The sequence below is a fragment of the Vulpes vulpes genome, chromosome 7, assembly GCF_048418805.1.
Source record: "Vulpes vulpes isolate BD-2025 chromosome 7, VulVul3, whole genome shotgun sequence".
NCBI classification, from domain to species: Eukaryota; Metazoa; Chordata; class Mammalia; order Carnivora; family Canidae; genus Vulpes; species Vulpes vulpes.
Genome location: NC_132786.1, coordinates 76,282,990 through 76,295,577, shown reverse-complemented (window position 1 = coordinate 76,295,577; position 12,588 = coordinate 76,282,990).

The window sequence follows — 12,588 nt, the reverse complement described above, 5'->3', positions numbered from 1 at the left end:
TTATCACTAAATAAACTTATCTGATAACATAAAAATTTTGAATGGTCAAATTAATAAAATGTTAAGATTTGGCCCAAGGTAATTAAATTTGTACTTGAGATTACTAGTCCTTTACTGTTCCCATTATCAGGCTACTACCTGCAGCCACTTCCAAGGCCCCTGCTGGTCCACAGAGTGCTTTTTTTTTTTTTTTTTTAAACTAATTGATTCATTGACTTTTAGAGAGAGAGAAAGAGAGGTGGGTGGATGAGCTGAGCAGAGAAAAAGGGCCAGGGACTCTACGCAGAGCATAGAGCCCCACACGGAGGTTGATCCCAGAACCCTGAGATTATGACCTGAGCTAAAATCAAGAGTTGGCCATTCAACCAACTGAGCCACACAGGTGCCCCTACCAAATGTTTTCTTAGGATTGGTTTTATGTTCACCCCTTCATGAACTCAATATCCTTCCCTGAGCACCTACCTTTTGGAGAAGGGAAGGCTTTCATTTTGACTCTCAAAAAACAAAGAGGCTCTAATACAAGCTCCTCTTGTATTAGATAGAGGACATAATGTCATATGACTGAGGCCTGTTGCAGTGCTCTACTTTTTTAAGGGAGGTGTCCCCTGGTGAAAGCAAGGTGTCCACTAGGGTGGCCCTTTTTAGGAAGTGTAGAGTGTGGTAGTTTATATGATTTCAAGATGTTTTTTAGCTTATGAGAGAAAAGATGATACATTCACCTTCTGACAAGACTTCCATTAAGGTATATATGGAACTTCATGAAGGAATTTCACTTATAAAATAAGAGACTTGGCTACTACAAAGAAACATCAATAATCTAGTACAACCCCTTTTATTTTAGAAATAAGGAAAGTAAGGGGCGCCTAGATGGCTCAGTTCATTAAGTGGCCAACTCTTGATTTGGGCTCAGGTCAAGATCTCAGAGTCCTGCGATCAAGCCCTCTGTCTGGTTCGGTGCTCAGTGTGGAATCTGCTTCCTCTCTTTCTGTCCCTCCCCCTGCACTCTCTCTCCTCAAATAAATAAATAAATCTAAGGGGAAAAAAAAGAAGTAAGGTAAACGAGATCAAAATGGGTGAGTTAACTTACCCTATATCACGCAGTGCAGTAGAATAGAACTTGAACTAAAAACCAAGTTCTTTGAGAGTGAGGAGAAAGGGCCACCAGTCAGTGGTGGCTCAGAGAGGCTTCTTGAAGGAGGTGGATGGTAAAAGGGCAGGAGGGTAGGAGTTAGCTATTGAAGTGGGAGAAAGAAGAATTCATGGTGCAAGCAGAGGGATTGATTCTAGCAAAGATGGGGAGAAGAGAGAAAGGATGAAGGGTAGCGTACAACAAGTAGTTCAGTGTTGCTAGGAATAATGTTTGAGAATTTTGTGTTCTTAAAGAAAAAAAGCTTAACGTCAATTGTATTTTTTGAGGAGTGCTTAATTAGTACAATACTTAGGTGATGTTCCACTTAGAGATCTACTTATTCTGAGTCTAATAATATTTGAATACATGTTAACCTTTATTTATTCAATAATATTTATTGCTTAACTACACCTTGTGTGCTAGATGTGTAATGGCGAAGTGAAATTCCAGAAAAATTGCGGGGGGCATTTCCCAGTAGAGGAGAGGTTCTAAATGGAAGAAGTCATGGGTCTTCACTTCATTGACTAGCAAAGTTGTTGTAATGATGGAAAAGGTAATGCATACACAATTAGACTGCACTTTGACATGCACGCATAGTCAGTAACTGTTGATTTATTTTAATTGCCTGAATATCAATGAAGAGATTGAAGGTTTTACAAGAACTGCTTGTTTTGTCTTACCACCAGCTACACACACTCATCTGGGAAATACGCCCACGCAGGTTATTGTCCTGGTACTGGTTCTGTCAAATTAACCAAAGTTTACCCAAGGAATCCCAAGCCTGGAATTTTGCCAACTAAGAAAGAAAGAAAAAAGTTTAGGGAGCAGCTTCATTTTAGATAGAACTTTAGATAGGAGCTGTTGGCAGCTGTGTTTCCAGTGAGGATAAGGGCCCACTGAAAAGCAATCTGTAGTTAGGAAGGTGAATGAAGGAGATTCAGAAATAAATTTAAATAAATAATAAATTCGTATTTCAGAATAAAATATTTTACACATGCCTGAATCACTTTTTAATGACTCCTCACATTCTGTTTTTTAATGCTATAACCAACTATAGGTTCTACTTGAGTCAAATAAGAAAATTCCTATTATGTTTTTAGTTGTAGTAGGATAAATAATCCTTCTGTGACTCATTTCCTACTATCTCACAAGTGAATCTCAAACCCTTCCTTCCTTTTCTAAACCTTCTTAATTATCAACAAAGTATAGATACATTCTGAATTATAACAATCTGATATAAAACAGCCTTAAGACAATTATCTTGGCAGTACCATTAATAATCTGCTTATAGGGACGGATGCCTGGGTGGCTCAGCTGTTGAGCGTCTGCCTTTGGCTCAGGGTGTGATTCCGGGATCCAGGATCGAGTCCCACATCGGACTCCCTGCAAGAAGCCTACTTCTCCCTCTGCCTATGTCTCTGCCTCTGTCTCTATGTCTCTCATGAATAAATAAATAAAATCTTTTTTAAAAAATCTGCTTGCAATCCTATTATTCTAATTACTGCTATTTTTAAAGAAAACTCATTCTTGGTCAAGTCAGTCCATTCATCTAATTTCATTGTCCCATGCAGAACCAGGGATTATTACTTTAGTTTAAAGTTTTGAATATTAAAAAATTGACATTAAATCTTGACTAAATTAAATGAAGAATTACTATCTTCCAGAATAGTTTGTAAGGGGAAGAAATATTAATTCAACAAATACTCACTGGTTATCTGTTATGCACAAGACAGTGCAGTGTGCTTACATGTGTACATTAAAAAAAGAAAAAAGATCTTATATAAGGAAATTTGATATGTCTGTGGTTCTAGCTTTAGGGAAGGTTTCTTTTGATGACTTTAAACAAAGAAGTATGAAATAGACCATGTAAAATGCAAAGGGAAATCCAATAGTGTAGCTAACACATTCTCTTATGAAAGTGCTTTTCCCTGAAAAATACAAGGGCTAATGCATTAATTTTAAAAAGATGGGCAACAAAAATAAGAAAATAAAAATGACAAGGGATTTAGGTTAAAGGTCATTGTTGCTTTAATCTATATTCAATATCTTGAAAATTCTTCATAGTTTTCTACTAAAACCTATACATTGAAACAATGCCTGACATATTTTCGCACTGCATGTCTTCAGCAATGCATGGTTGCTAATGACAGCATTTGCTCATGAGCCTTCCCTGCAGGAGAGCCTTTGGGTGGAGAATTTTCTGTAACAGCAGACCTGCCATAGCTGATCTGTCAGGGTGAGTCAGACAGGCATTCTGCTCCCAGAGGATGACAAGAAAACAAATAAAAATTAAGCCAAATGCAAACAGTTTCATCAAAGGCATTTGACAAATGAGCAGGTGCCCTAAGGAATCAAAAGCAAGTGCAGAAATAAATAGCACTTCATTTATTGAAATCTTTTGATTTCAAAATTCCAAACATAGATTAAACCATCTATTATATTTTCTGATATTCCATTGCACAAATAGATGAGCTTGAAATTTGGCCAACATTATATGCTTTCATGCTCTACTCATATTCATTTTTCACTCTTTCTACAAAGAGTCTTTACCAAGCTTCTATGATTCCAAGGCACAGTGCTGGGAACTAGGGGAATGTAATGGTGAGTACAAACTGACAAGGACTTTCCCTCACAGAGACCACAGCTTGATGGGGATGGGGAGGCAAACAGGGTAATTAAGTGTTCACACAAGTAAGTGTGAAATTTTACTAGAAACAAATTTGATGAAGAAGAGCTATGTGATGCTTAGAATCTATGATTGGAGTATTTTACTCAATTCAGAAGGTCTAGGATGGCCTCTATAAAGAAGTTCTGAAGGATTCTTAGAAGTTAACTACTCAACATGGGGAGGGAAGGATACTCCAGGCAGAGGAAACATCCATGTCCTAAGGCATGGTGGCAGAAAGAGTTGAGAGACTGAAAGGAGGTCCCTGTGGCTAAAGCAGAGGGTGCCAATGTGCTGTGGCTGGCGATGGGGCTGAAGAGAGATATAGGAGCCAAATCATGAAGATGAAACTCACCGGCATGTAAAGGGCTCGCTTCCATCAGCAGTGATCTATAAAGTCAATGGAGTGTTCAGATATGTGTGTGTGTGTGTGTGTGTGTGTGTGTGTGTATCTGCTGGAGGGGGGCAAGTGTCAAGCTATTTGAGTGGCACAGTCATGTTTGCTTTCATACTCTGTTTAATCACTCCTGAATTTTACCAACAGACAACTGTCCTTGCTACCAGTTTCCTATAGTCAGAGTAATTAGAGTTGAATATAAAGTGGTTCATATCTACATTGTGGAAAACACAAATATAGCATCATATATAAAGAAAATATTAAATCAGGAGATAACACAAGTTTTGCATGTTTTTCACTTGTAACATAACACAACTAAATGCCTCTTTAAATGTATAATTTGCATTCAAAAGTAGTATAATTCACTATTCTTAACAAAAAAAGAATCTTTCTTACTATAACCATTAAATGTCTGAACAATCACCTTTAAGCATAGACACCATTGTTTCTGAGCAAAATAATGAATAAAATATCTGATTATATTCAAAGATGAATAGTGTTCCTCTTTTAGAGAATTTACAATATAATAAATGCACAGAGGTTTAGAATATGAAAAATCTGAATATAGTCTTAGTACGCGGAAGGATAATATACAGAATAATACATTAATAATAATATAATAACTTGCTGTTATGGTTGACTTTAGCAATAAAATGCAGCTCTTAAGAATACTGTTTTCAATTTAATTTAATAATTCAGGAATAACCTACAGAATGATGGACAATATTATATATGTCACAGAATTCTAGTTTTTAATTGATTGCTTTAAACATTTCCATATTAAATCTTTGTGAGCTAGTTGGTTGCAGGAAGGGCCCTCACAGAGCTTGAAGCTCAGGCCTGCTGAAGCCTGATCGTGGGTAATAGAACTTCACTTCATCCCATATCCATATAAATATTTGGGAAGGTGCTAATTTTATTTTGCACTAGTTATTTGCACCTAGTGAGGAGGCAGGCATGTAGCCAGAGTCTCCACAATAGTCTGGTTGATACCAACAACAGGGTATTAAAAATCCCCTTGAAAATGGCAAAGAAAGCTTCTCCCACATGGTGGGATTCTTACTGCATTCAGGCAGTGTCTTTGGAAGCTGTACAATTCCACTGAATCCTGGAGGAACATGAGAAACCATACCCGAACCTCTAAAACCTGTGCTAACCCCTGCTTTATGTAACTGTTCTCTGTTTTTGCTATCTCTGTAAATTTCCTAGCCATTTGCCACTGAAACCTTTTATCTCTCTGTTGATAACATTACCATCCTATTGTGACAACGTGGAAATTATTACACTCTAGAAATGAAGACACAGAGGCTCTGAGCATTATAGTAACTCATCCGAATTAACAAGCAAGAGTGTTAAGGTCCTGATCAACACAAGCATGACCTTTATGGATGCAACTCCTAGAAAAGGCGAGAAGGCTGATGGCACAGTTACAGGGCGAGCATTATGAAGAGAAAAGAAGTGACATAATTGTGTAATTGTGACACTAAAGAAGGGTAATTTAGGTTGTTTTTTCTCATATTGCACATGAAAATCATAATGTGACATTATGTTTATCTTACCATCAAACTAAGATCTATGAGTTTGGGAAATCTATTTTATTCACCTGTGTAAGGCCACTATCAAGCAAAGGGCTATGCATGTAATAGACACAGAACAAATACTTAAAATTTTACACTTTTAAGATGGCTTTGAGCTGAATTTTTCCATTACTTTTTGAAAAAAGATGTTATTTATTTGACAGAGAGTGAGCACAAGCAGCGGGAGTAGCAGAGGGAAAAGGAGAAGTAGGCTCTCCACTGAGCAGGGAGTTCCATGCAGGGCTCGATCCCAGGACCCCAGGATCATGACTCAAGCCAAAGGCAGATGCTTAACTGACTGAGCCACCAAGGTGCCCCTGAATTATTTCATTTTTTAATTAAGTTGAAAAGATGTTGTTTGGTTATTTTGGGGGATGTATTTTAAGTACTGATTCTGTGAGGGTTTTTTTGGGTGAGATTTACATTTAAATTGGTGGACTTTCAGTAAAGCACCTCCATACTTTGGGTGGGCCTCATCCAATCAGTGAAAGGCCTGAATAAAACAAAAGACTAAGCAAGAAGGACTTAGTGGACTAAGTGGACTGCCTTCAGACTTCAACTGCAACATCAGCTCTTCTTCAGGTCTTCAGTTTGTCAGCCCATCCTGCAAATTTTGAACTTCCCAACCTCTACAATTGTGTGAGCCAATTCATCAGTAAATCTCTGTGTTTTTCTAGAGAAACTTACTAATACAGTCAGTATTAACATAACTTGTTAAGGATATAAATATTTCAATATAGATAGCCTTAATGGTGTGCAGACTATGAAGGTGGGGTCATATCTAACATTTTTCTATTTATTCATTCATCAAATACTTCTTGAGCATCTATGATAGCCCCAGGTCTGAGGATACAGTGAAGAATGGGTTTTTTTTTTTGTAAAAATGTACACATTAGTTTCCAGAAAGCTTTCTGACTTAAATAATTAAATCAAAGTAATTCATTCAGTTTGGAAGCAAATAAAACTAATTTCCATAGGATAGAACTATTTTACTTTTCTCTCTAACTCAAGAAACTTGGAAGCAACTTTACCATAAAACAAAAAGAAAAGAATTATAACCCACAAATCATCCTTCTCCTTTCTTTTGTACCCTTTACTTCTTTTTTTTTTTTTTAATTTTTATTTATTTATTTATGATAGTCACAGAGAGAGAGAGAGGCAGAGACACAGGCAGAGGGAGAAGCAGGCTCCATGCACCGGGAGCCCGACGTGGGACTCGATCCCGGGTCTCCAGGATCGCGCCCTGGGCCAAAGGCAGGCGCCAAACCGCTGCGCCACCCAGGGATCCCCCCTTTACTTCTTATATAACCATATTGCCTTATCTGGCCAGTCTATGTGTATCTCTATCTAGCTATCTACTATCTGTCTACTATCTATCTACTCTCTATCTACCATCTATCTCTACCATAGTTATTATTTCTTTATAGCTATCTGTGTATATTTATATGCACATATAATATATGCCTTCATTTCTTCTAAAACCATATAAGTGTGAATAATTTTAACTCCTCAAATGACTTTTCCACATACTATAGATCATTCTGCCCAGTTGACACCTCTGTAGTCTGAGACTCAGAGCAGAAAATAGACTTTGAATTAATATAGCTAGTTTAGTGGTAGACCCAGGATCAAGTTTCTTTACCCTCTCGCTTTTTCCTCTATGGCCCAAATTGCATCCCCGGCCAAAGATTTTAGTTGAAGAACAGCTAGATGTCCATTTGCCAATAAAATGCGTTTTGGGTTCCATTTTTCTTACTGTTTCTTGAAAACATGCAAATCCCCCTTGACTAATTTCTGAATGTTACAAACCTATTGAAAGATGTCATCATTACAATATAATAACTTATAATTACAGATTGTTTTTATTTATTTTTGAGAACAAATTTAATGTGAACTATTTAATTCACCCTATCACAGTTCAATATCAACTTGGCTTTAAAGATAGGCCTAAATATTATCAGGATAGTCACTCTATAGATATCCTTAAAGATGGGAAGTATCCAATGTTCCCTCTCATTGTTAACAAAAATAAGTGTTCCCATGCTATCATAATACTTTAAGTAAAGAAATGAGGCTCATGACAATCACAGTGCAAATTAAAGCAGAATAAAAAGAATGAAGAATTCTGTTAAGCTCCCAAAATATATAGCTAAAACCATTCTTTAAAGAGAGCAATGGCAGTTCAAACTTCAACCATCCAAGATCATGAACTTCTTTGTATTTCAGAACTCTTAAAGATATGTAAAAAGAGGGATCCAGAGTCCAAAGTCACAATCCACTGTCTATGTAAGAAGGTGCTTATCCACATAGTATAATGTGTGGCTCCAGCCACTTCAGACTATCGGCTGGGAGTGAACTTGAATGAACCTCCTGAGTTGAAAGCCCTCCTCCATTTTTAGCTCTGAGTAGACACTGTAATTTCCTTATTCCTCCAAAACAATTTAGAATCTCTGAAAACCTCAACAGAATAAAAAAAAAAAGTCCTCCCACCCCCATCTGCAATAGGCCTAATTATGTTTCTCAAGGTCTCCAAACACAGCACGGCCATGATGCTGCCCAGACTTGTGGGGTGTTTCCTCTGACTAGGCTGGCTTCTCACACCTGTTTCTCCAGAGCATTAGGCCAGAATACCATGGGGAAGGGCTCCCTCGCCTGACTCTAGAAGGTAATGCCACTGTGTGGGAGATTGCCAGGGTAGGTTCATTAACTGCCTCTTACAGCCAAACTAGTTAATTTGATTACACAAAGTTAATTTGATTATTTTAGTTTGGCTGAATTTTTTTTCTATATTTATAGTTATAGTCTTTCACTTGGAAATCCAAGTTTCATGTATAAACAAATGTATAAATAAAACATCAACTATAGATTGCGTGTATAAACCAAATGTATAATTTGCACATTGACTACAGATTTTCTCCAGAAAAACAACAATTATTTCACATGAGGTTTTGGAATTAATGGGAATCTGTTTAGTTGTGATTCATGTGTACTTCCAATCTGAAATTGTTATGGAGGAAATTGTGGCAGTTAATCAACATGCAAATGACATGTTTATGCATGAGTTAAAATGAGTTTTGACAGATGTATGTATGTATGCCAAATATTAAAAGTTAATGCTTTAGCCTTGTAATGAAAATGACACAAACCACAGAAAGATCTGTTTTACCTATAGATATGCTGAAGGTCAAGAGAGTTTTAATTAATACCAAATAATTTTTCACTATGGGTAACAGGTGAAATATAAAATATAAATACTCAAAATGCCAGGAGAAAACACTCTTATACTTAAAACTTTACATGGCACCTGTATCACAATGTGTTTTTATAATATTCATTTCAGTAAATAGAGTTTTCAGACATGTCTTCAGAATTAAAATGAGTATATTTAAGTAACCATTGTGAGATCAAATTCTTTTTTCTCTGTTCATAAATATTTGAAAATACATACAGTTTCTGAATCTTAATCATGAAAGTTCAACTTCTGTTAGGAAGGAGTTGCTATGAAAAAGTATGAGATTAAAAGATAAACACAAAAGTAATTAAAGTAATTTTCAGTAATGTCACTCACTCATCTCCACTTTATTTAGCTCTCATCACTCATTTGGAAGTTCATCAAATTAATATGAATTAACACTTATAGAGCATTCCCCAAATGTTAGCTACTATTATGTACCGCACATTGTGCTAATTGCATTACATTCATTATCCCCTTCAAACCTCAGGAATTCAAGGAAATCTAAGCAAACCAAGGCCAAGGGAATTAAATATCTTGACCAAGCTCACACTGCCAGGAAGTAGTGGAATTGTGTTTTCAACCAAGGTCTGATTCCAGACTCCATGTGGTTAACCACTACACTATAGATTTCCAACTAACTCACGGACTAACAACCATGCCATCTCCCACAATCTTTTGCCATTTCCTGGGTACACTACTGGTCAATGAATCCAGTGTGGAACTGGAGTTGAAGAACCAAGATAGCACTTCCAATGCCAAGACTTCAAGAAGGAGAAATACTAGCTTTTGGTATGATACACAACAAGAAGTTAAAAGAGGTTAATTAGAAAGAAGTGGATCTGGTCAGGATCTGGGCTTCGGTGAGATAGTAAGACACAAAGTAGAGAGTGGAATGGGCATAACAAATTGCAAAAAGACAAATATAAGATGTCTATTAGAGAAATCTCATTATAAATGGAGAAGGAATATGAAGGATTAATTGGAAAGTGGTGAGAGAAAGAAAGAAGGAAGAAAGGAGAAGGTGAGATGAAGAAAGAGAAACTAAAACGTGTTTAGAATCCTCCATGGGATAGGTATTTTTTAATATGTTTCACTCCATTTAATCTTCATATTAACCACTCTAAGCACAAAACATAATATTTTTCCTCATTTTTACAGATGAAGGTACTAAACAACATTTTGGAGAACACTCAGCTGATAGAATTTAGAGTCAAGACTTAAACCCATACCCTTTGATCCCAAATGCCATGTGTTTAAGCCTAAGGAGGGAGGGAGTTGATAGAGATGTTTGAGATGGTTTTGAATGGATATTGTTTGCTTGCTCCCTGGAAGTACTCTGCATATTACTTCTAATTTAAACAATTACACATACTTATGGGAAAAAAATGGGACTAATTTTCTAAAATTTCCTGTTGCTTTCTTTCTACAAAGAAAATGTTTGTATTTGCTGTGAACTGGAATCTATTTTTATAAGTCTAATAATGACCTTTTTTGTTTCCATTTACTCCATCCTTTAAAGGAAGGCGATACCCAAAATGAGGTCTATCAGACCTTGGTGCAGATCCCTGTTTGAATCTTTTGGGTGCAAAGGAAGAGGAAAGGGAGAAATTTTAGGTTATACATTTACTTGACCAGCTAAGAGATCCAACAGACTGAAGCATATAAAGAGGTACATACTTCTTCTTTTAAGATACTGTTTTTCTGCTTTGTTTGATTGGAAACCAGCAATCAACTAGCATAAAGCTCTATTTTTGTGTGTACAATAAACCAGGACACATTAACTCTGGAGGATGCAGCATACTCATGGTGACTTAAGTACTGAATAATGCCACAGGCTCCCTAGATGGTGAGCATCAAGGGCTTCTTTGAGATGTTCTCCACTTATTCCCAGGTACACTTCATTATGAAGTGGCAGTCTACATTTGCCTTTCACTCTTCTTCTTGCTCTCAATGGAGAAAAATCTGTTTCTGGAGAGTAGCCCTCACTATTCTATTTTTAACTGCACTGGTGAAGGGGTCCTTTTCTTTTTTTACATTTATATATTTGCTTAAATAATCCACTGTTCATTTTAATGGCAATCTGCACAGAGGGAAATAGATACATGGTAATGTTACCATCTTAAATCTAAGACTCTTTTGAGGAGATTGCCTTCATACATTTTTAATAAAATTTAAGTCTTTCAAATCTAGCAAATGTATGTGGGATATTCTGTGAGGGCTTTTTCTGTTGTTGTCATGTTTGAAAGCCTAGAGGATATCTCAAAGTACTTTTAAGTTCATTGTATTACTGCAAGAATCAGACTGTAAGATCAGGCTAGAGATCATGTGTTTTGGAGCTGTGCCTAAACATTCTCACAACTAATCTAACAGTCATGGACATACACTTATGATGGCACTTCCTTTCTTTCCCCAGGATTTCCAGCCCTCTTCTCGCCTTGAACTCCTTTGCTTTTGGATTTTCTCTTCCTCATCTCTATATATTTCTTGGATCTATTTTTGATTTTTTTCTTCAGTCTCTTAGTTTATCAAGCACTTTCATTGTGTGTTTCTCCCAGTCTTCCTTCCCTTTTATATTATCTGCATTTATCCTCTTATTTTCTTTTTGCTCATAATGCTACTTTCTTTTTGTATTTTCAAGCCTTATTGCCCACATTCCCTGTTTTCTCCTTCCTGACCTCAACTGCTCACTTTAGCCCTCTTCTTTTTTCCCCAAGAAGTAGTGCTATCATTTTACCTTACTTCCCATGATAAGTTTAATTTCTACTCTAGTTTCTTTTGCTTTTATAGTTCTATTCTCTTTCCAATGAATAAAAAGGAATAAACATTGAATTCACAGGGAAGATTTATCATTTGCTTTCATATTAATTATCTTGGCATTTCCCCCTGATTTTCAATAAGAGAACAATACTTTATTTGACCATATAACATGCATTCAATTTATATGTTCCCGAGAGGATCTCCAAGTAAATTGCTGATGGGAAGCAATTTTTTTGTTATAATGTAAACTGCACTCTTCCTGGGAGGCACATATTATGTTTCCTTCACACAAGCCAACCTTCTTACACTACTGTCTTAGCTCTTGATCATACCTCCATGCTCATCAGACTAGATTCCTGTCTCATCCTTCATGGCTCTAGCAGCCCCAGTATCACTCTGGGCTGACCTTACTCCTGGGAACTCTTACTGTTTACTCTGAGGAAGTCCTCACATCTTGTCTCTCTCAGAATTTGGCATCCTCCTGCTTCATGGTGAACTCAGAGGGCTTTCAAGTTCTATACCTTGAATGGACCTTTCAATGCCTACCTGACCTGGCACAAAATTGAGGAATAGAGTAAAAATCTGAAGTGAAAGCAAGAACATGAGGACATAAGTGACAAAGTTAGCTTTATTATCAGTGGTTTCTGACAACCCTTCCATAGGCCTGAGTAAAAGGAAATGGGAAGTAAAGCATGCTGCCTAAACAGTGTATGGACCCCAGTATACTAAACACTTGAAGTAAAGAAGAATGAGAACTATATCCTCTCTTTAGAAGACAAAAACAAAGAACTTAATATCTTCATTGAGGATTTATAACCATTAGCAAGC